Here is a 12,500-nt window from a genome sequence, read left to right as displayed (position 1 = left end):
GGGCTTTTTTCTTTGTTTTTTTTGCATTCGCCCCGGCAGACGCGGTTTTTGCGCCGCCCCGGCTGACGCGGTTTTTGCCGCCCCGGCTGACGCAGTTCGGACTTAGCACTTTTCGGCTGTGCCTGGCTGGCGGCCCACTCACTCGATCGCCATGTCTGTTTGCCACAGTTTTCCCGGTGGTGCCGCACCCGGGCTCGCCCCGGCTGACGCGGTTTCGTGCCGCCCCGGCAGACGCGGTTTTCGCGCCGCCCCGGCTGACGCGGTTTCGTGCCGCCCCGGCAGACGCGGTTTTTTGCCGCCCCGGCTGACGCAGTTCGGACTTGGCACTTTTTGGCTGAGCCTTGCTGGCGGCCCACTCACTCGATCGCCATGTCTGTTTGCCACAGTTTTCCCGGTGGTGCCGCACCCGGGCTCGCCCCGGCAGACGCGTTTTTTTTTTCTTTCGCCCCGGCTGACGCAGTTTTCGCGCCGCCCCGGCAGACGCGGTTTTCGCGCCGCCCCGGCAGACGCGGTTTTTTGCGCCGCCCCGGCTGACGCAGTTCGGACTTGGCACTTTTTGGCTGAGCCTGGCTGGCGGCCCACTCACTCGATCGCCATGTCTGTTTGCCACAGTTTTCCCGGTGGTGCCGCACCCGGGCTCGCCCCGGCTGACGCAGTTTTCGCGCCGCCCCGGCTGACGCGGTTTCGTGCCGCCCCGGCAGACGCGGTTTTTTGCGCCGCCCCGGCTGACGCGGTTTTTTGCCGCCCCGGCTGACGCAGTTCGGACTTGGCACTTTTCGGCTGTGCCTGGCTGGCGGCCCACTCACTCGATCGCCATGTCTGTTTGCCACAGTTTTCCCGGTGGTGCCGCACCCGGGCTCGCCCCGGCAGACGCGTTTTTTTTTTTTCTTTCGCCCCGGCTGACGCAGTTTTCGCGCCGCCCCGGCTGACGCGGTTTCGTGCCGCCCCGGCAGACGCGGTTTTTTGCGCCGCCCCGGCTGACGCGGTTTTTGCCGCCCCGGCTGACGCAGTTCGGACTTAGCACTTTTTGGCTGAGCCTGGCTGGTGGCCCACTCACTCGATCGCCATGTCTGTTAGCCACAGTTTTCCCGGTGGTGCCGCACCCGGGCTCGCCCCGGCTGACGCAGTTTTCGCGCCGCCCCGGCTGACGCGGTTTCGTGCCGCCCCGGCAGACGCGGTTTTCGCGCCGCCCCGGCTGACGCGGTTTTTGCCGCCCCGGCTGACGCAGTTCGGACTTAGCACTTTTCGGCTGTGCCTGGCTGGCGGCCCACTCACTCGATCGCCATGTCTGTTTGCCACAGTTTTCCCGGTGGTGCCGCACCCGGGCTCGCCCCGGCTGACGCAGTTTTCGCGCCGCCCCGGCTGACGCGGTTTCGTGCCGCCCCGGCAGACGCGGTTTTCGCGCCGCCCCGGCTGACGCGGTTTCGTGCCGCCCCGGCAGACGCGGTTTTTTGCCGCCCCAGCTGACGCAGTTCGGACTTAGCACTTTTTGGCTGAGCCTTGCTGGCGGCCCACTCACTCGATCGCCATGTCTGTTTGCCACAGTTTTCCCGGTGGTGCCGCACCCGGGCTCGCCCCGGCAGACGCGTTTTTTTTTTCTTTCGCCCCGGCTGACGCAGTTTTCGCGCCGCCCCGGCAGACGCGGTTTTCGCGCCGCCCCGGCAGACGCGGTTTTTTGCGCCGCCCCGGCTGACGCGGTTTTTTGCCGCCCCGGCTGACGCAGTTCGGACTTGGCACTTTTTGGCTGAGCCTGGCTGGCGGCCCACTCACTCGATCGCCATGTCTGTTTGCCACAGTTTTCCCGGTGGTGCCGCACCCGGGCTCGCCCCGGCTGACGCAGTTTTCGCGCCGCCCCGGCTGACGCGGTTTCGTGCCGCCCCGGCAGACGCGGTTTTTTGCGCCGCCCCGGCTGACGCGGTTTTTTGCCGCCCCGGCTGACACGGTTCGGACTTTGCACTTTTCGGCTGTGCCTGGCTGGCGGCCCACTCACTCGATCGCCATGTCTGTTTGCCACAGTTTTCCCGGTGGTGCCGCACCCGGGCTCGCCCCGGCAGACGCGTTTTTTTTTTTTTTTTCTTTCGCCCCGGCTGACGCAGTTTTCGCGCCGCCCCGGCTGACGCGGTTTCGTGCCGCCCCGGCAGACGCGGTTTTTTGCGCCGCCCCGGCTGACGTGGTTTTTGCCGCCCCGGCTGACGCAGTTCGGACTTTGCACTTTTTGGCTGAGCCTGGCTGGCGGCCCACTCACTCGATCGCCATGTCTGTTTGCCACAGTTTTCCCGGTGGTGCCGCACCCGGGCTCGCCCCGGCAGACGCGTTTTTTTTTTTCCTTCGCCCCGGCAGACGTGGTTCCCCCCCCCCCCCCCTCCGTCTTTCTTTTTGTTTTTTTTTTTCGCCGCGGCTGAAGTGGATTTTTCGGTGCCTCGACGCCCCGGTAGTCGCGGTTTTTCCGTTTCCGCACGGCCCCGGCTGACGCTGCTCGGTCACAGTCGCCTTTTGTGGTGATTGCAGACTTCTTGAGCGCGGGTGTTTTTTTTTTTTTGTTGTTGTTGTTGTTTTATTACGCATTCGCTCCAGCAGACGCTGTTTAGACTTTTTGTTTCCTCTTTTATCCTGCGACGAGGTGACGAGGTTTATTCGGTGCCCCGCCGCCCCGGCTGAAGTGATTTTTCCTGTCCCGTGCCGCCCCGGCTGACGCGGTTGGGACTTCGCGTTTGTTCGGCCGCCACGGGTTTTGGCGCACTCGCTCGGTTGCTTGTTGTTGCCACTTGTTGCGAACCCAGGTTTCTTGAGCGAGCGCGGGCGTTTTTTCTTCCTTTCTTTCTTTGTTCTATGTGTTAGCGAATCGGCCTTTAATATCACACGAGGACTCACAACCAACAATTTTCAGTTTGAAGTGTAAAAAATCTGCAGGTGTTGACGTAACTGACTTGCCCCGTACCCTTGAGTACATCCATGAAGTTCTCGTAGTACTACTAAATCGCATTATTCCAAGTGGAGAAATTCCCATAAACTTGCAAACCTCTACACGAAAATCGGTGCGCGTGATAAAGTTGAAAATTATCGTCCGATATCAAATGTGCCTTCTATAACACAAATTCTAGGAAAAAAAAAAAAAAAACACTTGTTCGCCGTTTTCTGCGCCGTGACTGGCAGCACTCCGGCGAAGCGAAACGGGGTCGATTCGAGCACGATATCGGCGTCTTTCGACGTGCTCGCCGGCGACCGTCGCACGAGTACGTCGCACGAGCGCGTCTGCCGGGGCGCCGTTTGCGAAGCCGACGCAAAAGTGGGAACCGCCGCTCGGATGATCGCCGCTTTCGGCAGAGTGAGTGTTGGCACTCCGGGGAAGCGAAACAGCGTGAATGCGCCCACGAAATCGGCGTATTTTGAAGTGCCCGCCGGCGACCGTCGCACGAGTACGGTAAACCGCGTCAGCCGGGGCGTAGTTCGGGACGCCGACGAAAAAGTGGGAAGCGCAACTCGGATCTTCGCCGTTTTTGCAGGAGTGAGTGGCGGCCCTCCTGCGAGACCAAGAAGCATCGATTCGTGCACGAATTCGGCGCCTTTCGACGTGATCGCCGGCGACCGTCGCTCGAGTAGGGCAAACCGCGTCTGCCGGGGCGGGCTTCGGGACGCCGATGCGAAAGTGGGAAACGCTGCTCGGATGTTCGCCGTTTTTGGCCGAGTGAGTGCTGGCACACGGGCGAAGCCAAACGGGGCCGATTACGGCACGATATCGGCGTCTTTCGACGTGCCCGCCGGCGACCGTCGCACGAGTACGGTAAACCGCGTCAGCCCGGGCGGAGTTCGGGACGCCGATGCGAAAGTGGAGAACGCCGCTCGGATCTTCGCCGTTTTTGGAGGAGTGAGTGGCGGCACTCCGGAGAAGCCAAGGAGCGCCAATTAGCGCACGATATCGGCGTCTTTCGACGCGCTCGCCGGCGACCGTCGCACGAGTAGGGCAAACCGCGTCTGCCGGGGCGGGGTTTACGACGCCGACGCAAAAGTGGGAACCGCCGCTCGGATGTTGGCCGTTTTTGGCAGAGTGAGTGCTGGCACTCCGGCGACGCGAAAGAGCGCGAATGCGCCCACGAAAGTGGCGTATTTGGACGTGCGTGACGGCGACCGCTGCAGGAGTACGAAAAACCACGTCAGCCGGGGCGAGCGACACACGGCGGTCTGGGTGCTTATCGCTGCTATTATAGGGGCACCCCGGCAGACGCAGAAAAAAAAAAAAAATTTTCGACCTTCTTTTTTGCTGGTCGAGCTCGGGTAACCCAGGTCGCAATGGGAGCCGCGCACGAAAGCGGCGTCGCGAGACGCGTTCGCGGTCGCTAGTCGCACGAGCTCGGCAACCGCGTCAGCCGGCGCGGAGTTCGGGATGCCGACGGCTAAGTGGGTACCGCTGCTCGGATGTTCGCCGTTTTTGGCCGAGTGAGTGCTGGCACTCCGGTGAAGCCAAGGAGCGCCAATTCGTGCACGATATCGGCGTCTTTCGACGTGCCCGCCGGCCACCGCCGCACGAGTACGGCAAACCGCGTCTGCCGGGGCGGGGTTCGCGACGCGTACGCAATAGTGGGAACCGTCGCTCGGATGTTCGTCGTCTTTGGCCGAGCGAGTGCTGGCACTCCGGCGAAGCGAAACGGGGCCGATTCGGGCACGATATCGGCGTATTTCGACGTGCTCGCCGGCGACCGTCGCACGAGTACGGCAAAGCGCGTCTGCCGGGGCGAGGTTTGCGACGCCGACGAAAAAGTGGGAAGCGCCGCTCGGATCTTCGCCGTTTTTGCAGGAGTGAGTGGCGGCCCTCCTGCGAGACCAAGAAGCATCGACTCGCGCACGATATCGGTGTCTTTCGACGTGCCCGCCGGCCACCGCCGCACGAGTACGGCAAACCGCGTATGCCGGGGCGGGGTTGGCGACGCCGACGCAAAAGTGGGAACCGCCACTAGGATGTTCGCCGTTTTTGGCAGAGTGAGTGCTGGCACTCCGGCGAAGCGAAAGAGCGCGAATGCGCCCACGAAAGTGGCGTGTTTGGACGTGCTTGACGACGACCACCGCAGGAAAACGAAAAACCACGTCAGCCGGGGCGAGCGACCCATGGCGGTCTGGGTGCTTATCGCTGCTATTATAGGGGCACCCCGGCAGACGCAAAAAAAAAAAAAAAAATTTTTTTCGACATTCTTTTTTGCTCGTCGACCTCGGGTGACCCAGGTCGCAGTGGGAGCCGCGCACGAAAGCGGCGTCGCGAGACGGCTTCGCGGTCGCTAGTCGCACGAGCTCGGCAACCGCGTCTGCCGGGGCGGAGTTCGGGACGCCGACGGCTAAGTGGGAACCGCCGCTCGGATGTTCGCCGTTTGTGGCCGAGTGAGTGCTGGCACTCCGGCGAAGCCAAACGGGGCCGATTCCGGCACGATATCGGCGTCTTTCTACGTGCTCGCCGGCGACCGTCGCACGAGTACGGCAAAGTGCGTCTGCCGGGGCGGGGTTTGCGACGCGTACGCAATAGTGAGAACCGTCGCTCGGATGTTCGTCGTCTTTCGCCGAGCCAGTGCTGGCAATCCGGCGAAGCCGAACGGAGCCGATTCGGGCACGATATCGGCGTCTTTCCACGTGCTCGCCGGCGACCGTCGCACGAGTACGGTAAACCGCGTCAGCCGGGGCGGAGTTCGGGACGCCGATGCGAAAGTGGGAAGCGCCGCTCGGATCTTCGCCGTTTTTGGAGGAGTCAGTGGCGGCACTCCGGTGAAGCCAAGGTGCGCCAATTCGCGCACGATATCGGCGTCTTTCGACGTGCCCGCCGGCCACCGTCGCACAAGTACGGCAAACCTCGTCTGCCGGGGCGGGGTTTGCGACGCCGACGCAAAAGTGGGAACCGCCGCTCGGATGTTCGCCGTTTTTGGCAGAGTGAGTGCTGGCACTCCGGCGAAGCGAAAGAGCGCGAATGCGCCCACGAAAGTGGCGTGTTTGGACGTGCTTGACGACGACCACCGCAGGAAAACGAAAAACCACGTCAGCCGGGGCGAGCGACCCATGGCGGTCTGGGTGCTTATCGCTGCTATTATAGGGGCACCCCGGCAGACGCAAAAAAAAAAAAAATTTTTTTCGACATTCTTTTTTGCTCGTCGACCTCGGGTGACCCAGGTCGCAGTGGGAGCCGCGCACGAAAGCGGCGTCGCGAGACGGCTTCGCGGTCGCTAGTCGCACGAGCTCGGCAACCGCGTCTGCCGGGGCGGAGTTCGGGACGCCGACGGCTAAGTGGGAACCGCCGCTCGGATGTTCGCCGTTTGTGGCCGAGTGAGTGCTGGCACTCCGGCGAAGCCAAACGGGGCCGATTCCGGCACGATATCGGCGTCTTTCTACGTGCTCGCCGGCGACCGTCGCACGAGTACGGCAAAGTGCGTCTGCCGGGGCGGGGTTTGCGACGCGTACGCAATAGTGAGAACCGTCGCTCGGATGTTCGTCGTCTTTCGCCGAGCCAGTGCTGGCACTCCGGCGAAGCCGAACGGAGCCGATTCGGGCACGATATCGGCGTCTTTCCACGTGCTCGCCGGCGACCGTCGCACGAGTACGGTAAACCGCGTCAGCCGGGGCGGAGTTCGGGACGCCGATGCGAAAGTGGGAAGCGCCGCTCGGATCTTCGCCGTTTTTGGAGGAGTCAGTGGCGGCACTCCGGTGAAGCCAAGGTGCGCCAATTCGCGCACGATATCGGCGTCTTTCGACGTGCCCGCCGGCCACCGTCGCACGAGTACGGCAAACCTCGTCTGCCGGGGCGGGGTTTGCGACGCCGACGCAAAAGTGGGAACCGCCGCTCGGATGTTCGCCGTTTTTGGCAGAGTGAGTGCTGGCACTCCGGCGAAGCGAAAGAGCGTGAATGCGCCCACGAAAGTAGCGTATTTGGACGTGCTTGACGGCGACCGCCGCAGGAGTACGAAAAACCACGTCAGCCGGGGCGAGCGACCCACGGCGGTCTGGGTGCTTATCGCTGCTATTATAGGGGCACCCCGGCAGACGCAGAAAGAAAAAAAAAATGGGGACATGGCGTGCGTCACCGTGCGGCTTCGCAGCGTTGCCGAAGTCGCCGAGCCCTTCGACTGAGCCGAACGGCGGACAGGGAACGTTGGTCGGCCGTTCTAACCTGTCGGTGCCACGCCGAGACGTCGTTAAGGAAAACCGCGTCGTGGGCCTCTACGACGCCGTCGAGTCGTTGTACGTTTGGTGTCCAGCGTGTCGGCGGCGAGTAGCGGACACGTCGTTCACGACTTCGGTCTTTCGCAGTCGACGCGAACTTGCGGAGAGTCGTGGTGCCTCACGTTTTCGGCAGAAACCGCGGCGGAATTTTCCCGTGCGTGCGCGCACGACCTCGGTGCTGTGCCGTCAGCGTAGTGTTGCACAAACTCGTGGCCTACCCAAGGTGCGGTACGTTTGCGGCCGTATCCTCGGTGGGAATTTCGTGAGTAGGGTCGCAAATTCTACGACCTCGGCGGGTTTGAGAGCGACGTAGACTTGTGGCACGCTCAACATGCCACACGTTTCGGGGCACACCCGCGGTGAAATTTTCTCGAGTACGCTCGTATTAGGGCCCAAGGAGGTCTGGGTACTTATCGCTGCTATTATGTGGGGGTTCTCGTGAGCGGCGTACGCGAAAGCGACCGGGTGTCTGATATGCGGCGGGCTTCGGCCTCGTCAAGCGTGTCCTCGGGTCTGCTCCAGGGGAATCCACGGCAGTCGTCTGCAGCCTCATCCGCTTGATGCGTTAGGGGCTGGTTGTCGGACGGTGCCGTTTTACCACGATATCGAGGTGTGTTCCGTGTCGTCCTCGGGCGATTCAGATGCGAAAGCGCCGAAGACGCGGGCGTGACCCGTCGTCTGGCGGCTTTGCAGTCTCGGCTCCGTTGCTAGTTCCGGCCGGTCCACCGACAGTGCAGCGGGCTTGGGCAACCCGCACGGCGCGACCGAGTCGATGCAACGAAAAAGAGCGAGCATGAACGTGCTTCTTGCCGCACGGCTCCCACTCGTCTTTCGGGAAGGTTGTGCCGTAGCGAGCTCGAACGCCGTCATCTCGGAGTGCAAAATAAGCGTGTTGGGGCGCCTGAAGGTGGCCTCCGCCGCACACAGACTGCGTCCGGCCCGCCGAGGGCGAGGACGGACGCGCAGTCGAACGATTACCTGGTTGATCCTGCCAGTAATCATATGCTTGTCTCAAAGATTAAGCCATGCATGTCTAAGTACATGCCGAAATAAGGCGAAACCGCGAATGGCTCATTAAATCAGTTATGGTTCCTTAGATCGTTTCTTCCTACTTGGATAACTGTGGCAATTCTAGAGCTAATACATGCAGTGAGCCTGGAGCCCTTTGGGTAACGGGTGCTTTTATTAGACCAAGATCGATCGGGTTTCGGCCCGTATTGTGTGGTGACTCTGGATAACTTTGTGCTGATCGCATGGCCACGAGCCGGCGACGTTTCTTTCAAGTGTCTGCCTTATCAACTTTCGATGGTAGGTTACTTGCTTACCATGGTTGTTACGGGTAACGGAGAATCAGGGTTCGATTCCGGAGAGGGAGCCTGAGAAACGGCTACCACATCCAAGGAAGGCAGCAGGCGCGCAAATTACCCACTCCCGGCACGGGGAGGTAGTGACGAAAAATAACAATACGGGACTCTTTTGAGGCCCCGTAATTGAAATGAGTACACTCTAAATCCTTTAACGAGGATCAATTGGAGGGCAAGTCTGGTGCCAGCAGCCGCGGTAATTCCAGCTCCAATAGCGTATACTAAAGCTGCTGCGGTTAAAAAGCTCGTAGTTGGATCTCAGTTCCAGACGAGTAGTGCATCTACCCGATGCGACGGCTCGGACTGAACATCATGCCGGTTCTTTCTTGGTGCACTTCATTGTGTGCCTCGAGATGGCCGGTGCTTTTACTTTGAAAAAATTAGAGTGCTCAACGCAGGCGAGTCGCCTGAATAAACTTGCATGGAATAATAGAACAAGACCTCGTTTCTGTTCTGTTGGTTTTTGGAATACGAGGTAATGATTAAGAGGGACGGACGGGGGCATTCGTATTGCGGCGCTAGAGGTGAAATTCTTGGACCGTCGCAAGACGAACTACTGCGAAAGCATTTGCCAAGAATGTTTTCATTGATCAAGAACGAAAGTCAGAGGTTCGAAGGCGATCAGATACCGCCCTAGTTCTGACCATAAACGATGCCAACCAGCGATCCGCCTGAGTTACTCAAATGACTCGGCGGGCAGCTTCCGGGAAACCAAAGTATTTGGGTTCCGGGGGAAGTATGGTTGCAAAGCTGAAACTTAAAGGAATTGACGGAAGGGCACCACCAGGAGTGGAGCCTGCGGCTTAATTTGACTCAACACGGGAAAACTTACCCGGCCCGGACACTGGGAGGATTGACAGATTGAGAGCTCTTTCTTGATTCGGTGGATGGTGGTGCATGGCCGTTCTTAGTTGGTGGAGCGATTTGTCTGGTTAATTCCGATAACGAACGAGACTCTAGCCTATTAAATAGGTGCGGGGTTCCCAGCACCTTACAACCTTCTTAGAGGGACAAGCGGCTCCTAGCCGCACGAAACAGAGCAATAACAGGTCTGTGATGCCCTTAGATGTCCGGGGCCGCACGCGCGCTACACTGAAGGAAGCAGCGTGTCTTTATCCCTGTCTGAAAAGACTGGGTAACCCGTGGAACTTCTTTCGTGATTGGGATAGGGGCTTGCAATTGTTCCCCTTGAACGAGGAATTCCCAGTAAGCGCGAGTCATAAGCTCGCGTTGATTACGTCCCTGCCCTTTGTACACACCGCCCGTCGCTACTACCGATTGAATGATTTAGTGAGGTCTTCGGACCGATGTCCGGCGCGGCCTTTCGGTTGCGCCGGTCTGTTGGAAAGATGACCAAACTTGATCATTTAGAGGAAGTAAAAGTCGTAACAAGGTTTCCGTAGGTGAACCTGCGGAAGGATCATTAACGGATTGTGAAGGGTGAGCGCCTCAGCTGCGTCTGCGCCCGACACTTTCTGCCGCTGACCCCGTTTGGACGCGGGGTCGGCTTTTCCCCACGGGGCTGCCTGAATGTGGAGCGGCACCCCGTGACAAATTGTTGCGCCCAGCGGACGCCAACACCGCGACCTTGGACGGTCGGCCAGGTGGCGGACGCGGGTACAAACGGCGCAACGCACTCATAGGTCGGCTTTCGACCCGCCACTGCACCGTGGCTCGAAGCGCTCGAAATGCGCGACCCGACCGCTGCGGGACCGCCTAGTACTGTAAACAGGAGCGGCGGAGCGCGAACGGCGAGTCGTGGTTACGTCGGTAGAAGGCGAGGCTGCGCGTTCCCGAAACGCCAGCCGAGTGCCCTCCCGACCGTTCGAGCGTGCAAGAACGAGACCCGACAATCGCGCGGCGACTGCCAAGTACGAGAGGAACGGCACAAGCGTCGGCGGTCGGTCAAGGAACTGGCGATGTGACGGGTCCGCTGTGCACCAGTGCATACCGTCCCGCCGTCCGCGGCAAGCGCCTCCGCGTCCTCGGGTGACGGAGGCTGCCGGTCGGTTCTTGCAGGCGAGGGATCTCGCTGGCACCGGTTCGCGTTGACGCGCGGCCGGTCATGGCACGGCGATGCGACGGCCGAGGTGCGCAGTACTCGATGGAGGAACCGCACGCTCCGATGACCGTCCCGCCCTCCGCGGCGTATGCGTACCGACCGTAATGGTTGCAGCAGCGCCGGCCGGCTTTTGAATTCGCCACACGAAACACGGTGCGAGATCGCGGTTAGGGGAGCGTCGACGTTGCCAGGCGTTTTGCTTGCTGCCGAGGGAAAGGCGGCACGGCCACGTCGCGCTCGTCGCGATTAGCGGGTCTGCGCGCTTTGGGAAGGTGCCGCAACGACTTGCCGAAAGAGGAAGCACGGAAGAACGAGGGACTTGGACGTCCCGACAATTGAACGCACTTGCGGCCAGGCCCTTGCTGGCTTCGTTCTTCCGCCTCGAGTAGGCTCGTACGCGGCTCCGGCGCCGAAAGTGGTCCTTGGCACCGACTTCGGTGGACGTGGGAAGTGCCGCGCAAGTACGGCGCGCCTGGCTCCACCTGTTGGCTAAAGTAGGCAGCCGGATCGGCATTTTGGTGTGCGGTGGCAAACCGTGGATGCGAAAAAAGCTTGTGCGATTTCGTGGAACAAAAAGCGGGGGTCCCCCTTTTTATGCGGAGGAGACCGACCCGCCCGCCGTGGTGAACCGCGACGCCACGGTAAAAACGGGAGAGGCTTGTCGATGGGACCGTGCATCCCGCGCTCCACGGAGGCCGGGAGGCGGCCGCCCGAGGAAATGTGTAGCCGTCGAGGCCCGCATCTGCGTGCACTCTTATCCAAATGGGTGTACCGCAGGCATTTTCTGGTTAGGCGGGCCAATGAGAGCGAGCACACAACGATACCTACGGGTCCGGCTTGGAGAACCGGCTTCGACGCCTCCCGAGTATTTATAGAGGGGTGGACCACGAAAGCACTCGCAAGTAGCGGAAGCGAAACGCCGTCCGAAACACACCGTTTGCTCGATTTGCGGCAGCCGAAAAAGGCGCGGCAGAGTTTTGGAGTCCAAGCGTGCGCTGAAAAGCGCCCTTCTTGGCCACTGTTTGGCCGAGTGCCAGAAACGTTTGGTTTTGACTGTACGGAATTGAACAAACACTTTTTCACGACTCTAAGCGGTGGATCACTCGGTTCTCGGGTCGATGAAGAACGCAGCCAGCTGCGAGACTTGGTGTGAATTGCAGGACACACTGAGCACTGATTCTTTGAACGCACATTGCGGCCTTGGGTCTTCCCTTGGCTTCGTCTGTCTGAGGGTCGGATCACATATCAAGAGAGCCTTCGGCGCACAAGGGAACGTGAGCCGTCGACTCGTTTTGACCGCGTCGGCAACACGGACAGCACGCTGAACACCTCACAGCGAGCGCCAACAGCGGCCACTCAAGGGCGAGACGGTGGCGACCGTCGTGCCAGAGCCCAACCGAAACGGGGGCGACCGACTGCATTGAGGATGTGGCACCTCGTTGAGACCGCCGCAGGACTTCGAGTCGGAAGGAAGCCTGCAGGGAAAGTGCGGTCGAGGTTGCGTACTCCTCTCTGCGACCGGGCGCGCAAGAGCTGCGAGAGCCACGGACGCGCAACTTTAACGCACGGTAAACACGAGGAGCGAAAGCCGGCCAGCAAAGCTTCTCCAGCCGTGCGCAAAGTGCGCGAGATCGCAGCCTTGCGTTGCGCTTGTTGCCCTCGAAGTAAGCAGGGTGTCCCGTAGACCGGGCGCTCGAACACGCTGCGGGGCCGTGCCTCCTCCAGGCTTTGCCGCGCGAACAGGGAACGTTCGCGCGCAAAGCGCAGGGAGGTGAGGAGGCTGCGCCCGACGTTTGCGGTTCGCTGCGTACGCGGTTGATGCGGAGAGCACGGCGCGACGACTTGCCGCGAAGCGGAAAAAGTCTCCCGCACGAGTTGGCGAA

General features: G+C 60.9%; 2 non-coding genes across 2 annotated transcripts; both read left to right on the top strand.

Annotated features, from left to right (window-relative positions):
• Positions 1-8,166: 8,166 nt before the first annotated feature.
• Positions 8,167-9,981, top strand: LOC142793185 (small subunit ribosomal RNA). The gene has a single exon (XR_012891502.1). It is a non-coding gene; the product is annotated as a small subunit ribosomal RNA (ribosomal RNA).
• Positions 9,982-11,700: 1,719 nt separating this feature from the next.
• On the top strand, positions 11,701-11,853 carry LOC142793176 (5.8S ribosomal RNA). Its single transcript, XR_012891494.1, has one exon. It is a non-coding gene; the product is annotated as a 5.8S ribosomal RNA (ribosomal RNA).
• The last annotated feature ends 647 nt before the right edge of the window (positions 11,854-12,500 follow it).

Source organism: Rhipicephalus microplus, unplaced genomic scaffold, assembly GCF_043290135.1.
Source record: "Rhipicephalus microplus isolate Deutch F79 unplaced genomic scaffold, USDA_Rmic scaffold_290, whole genome shotgun sequence".
Classification (NCBI taxonomy): domain Eukaryota; kingdom Metazoa; phylum Arthropoda; class Arachnida; order Ixodida; family Ixodidae; genus Rhipicephalus; species Rhipicephalus microplus.
The sequence above is the reverse complement of the archived record's forward strand: the minus strand, read 5'-3'. Positions and strand labels throughout refer to the sequence as shown.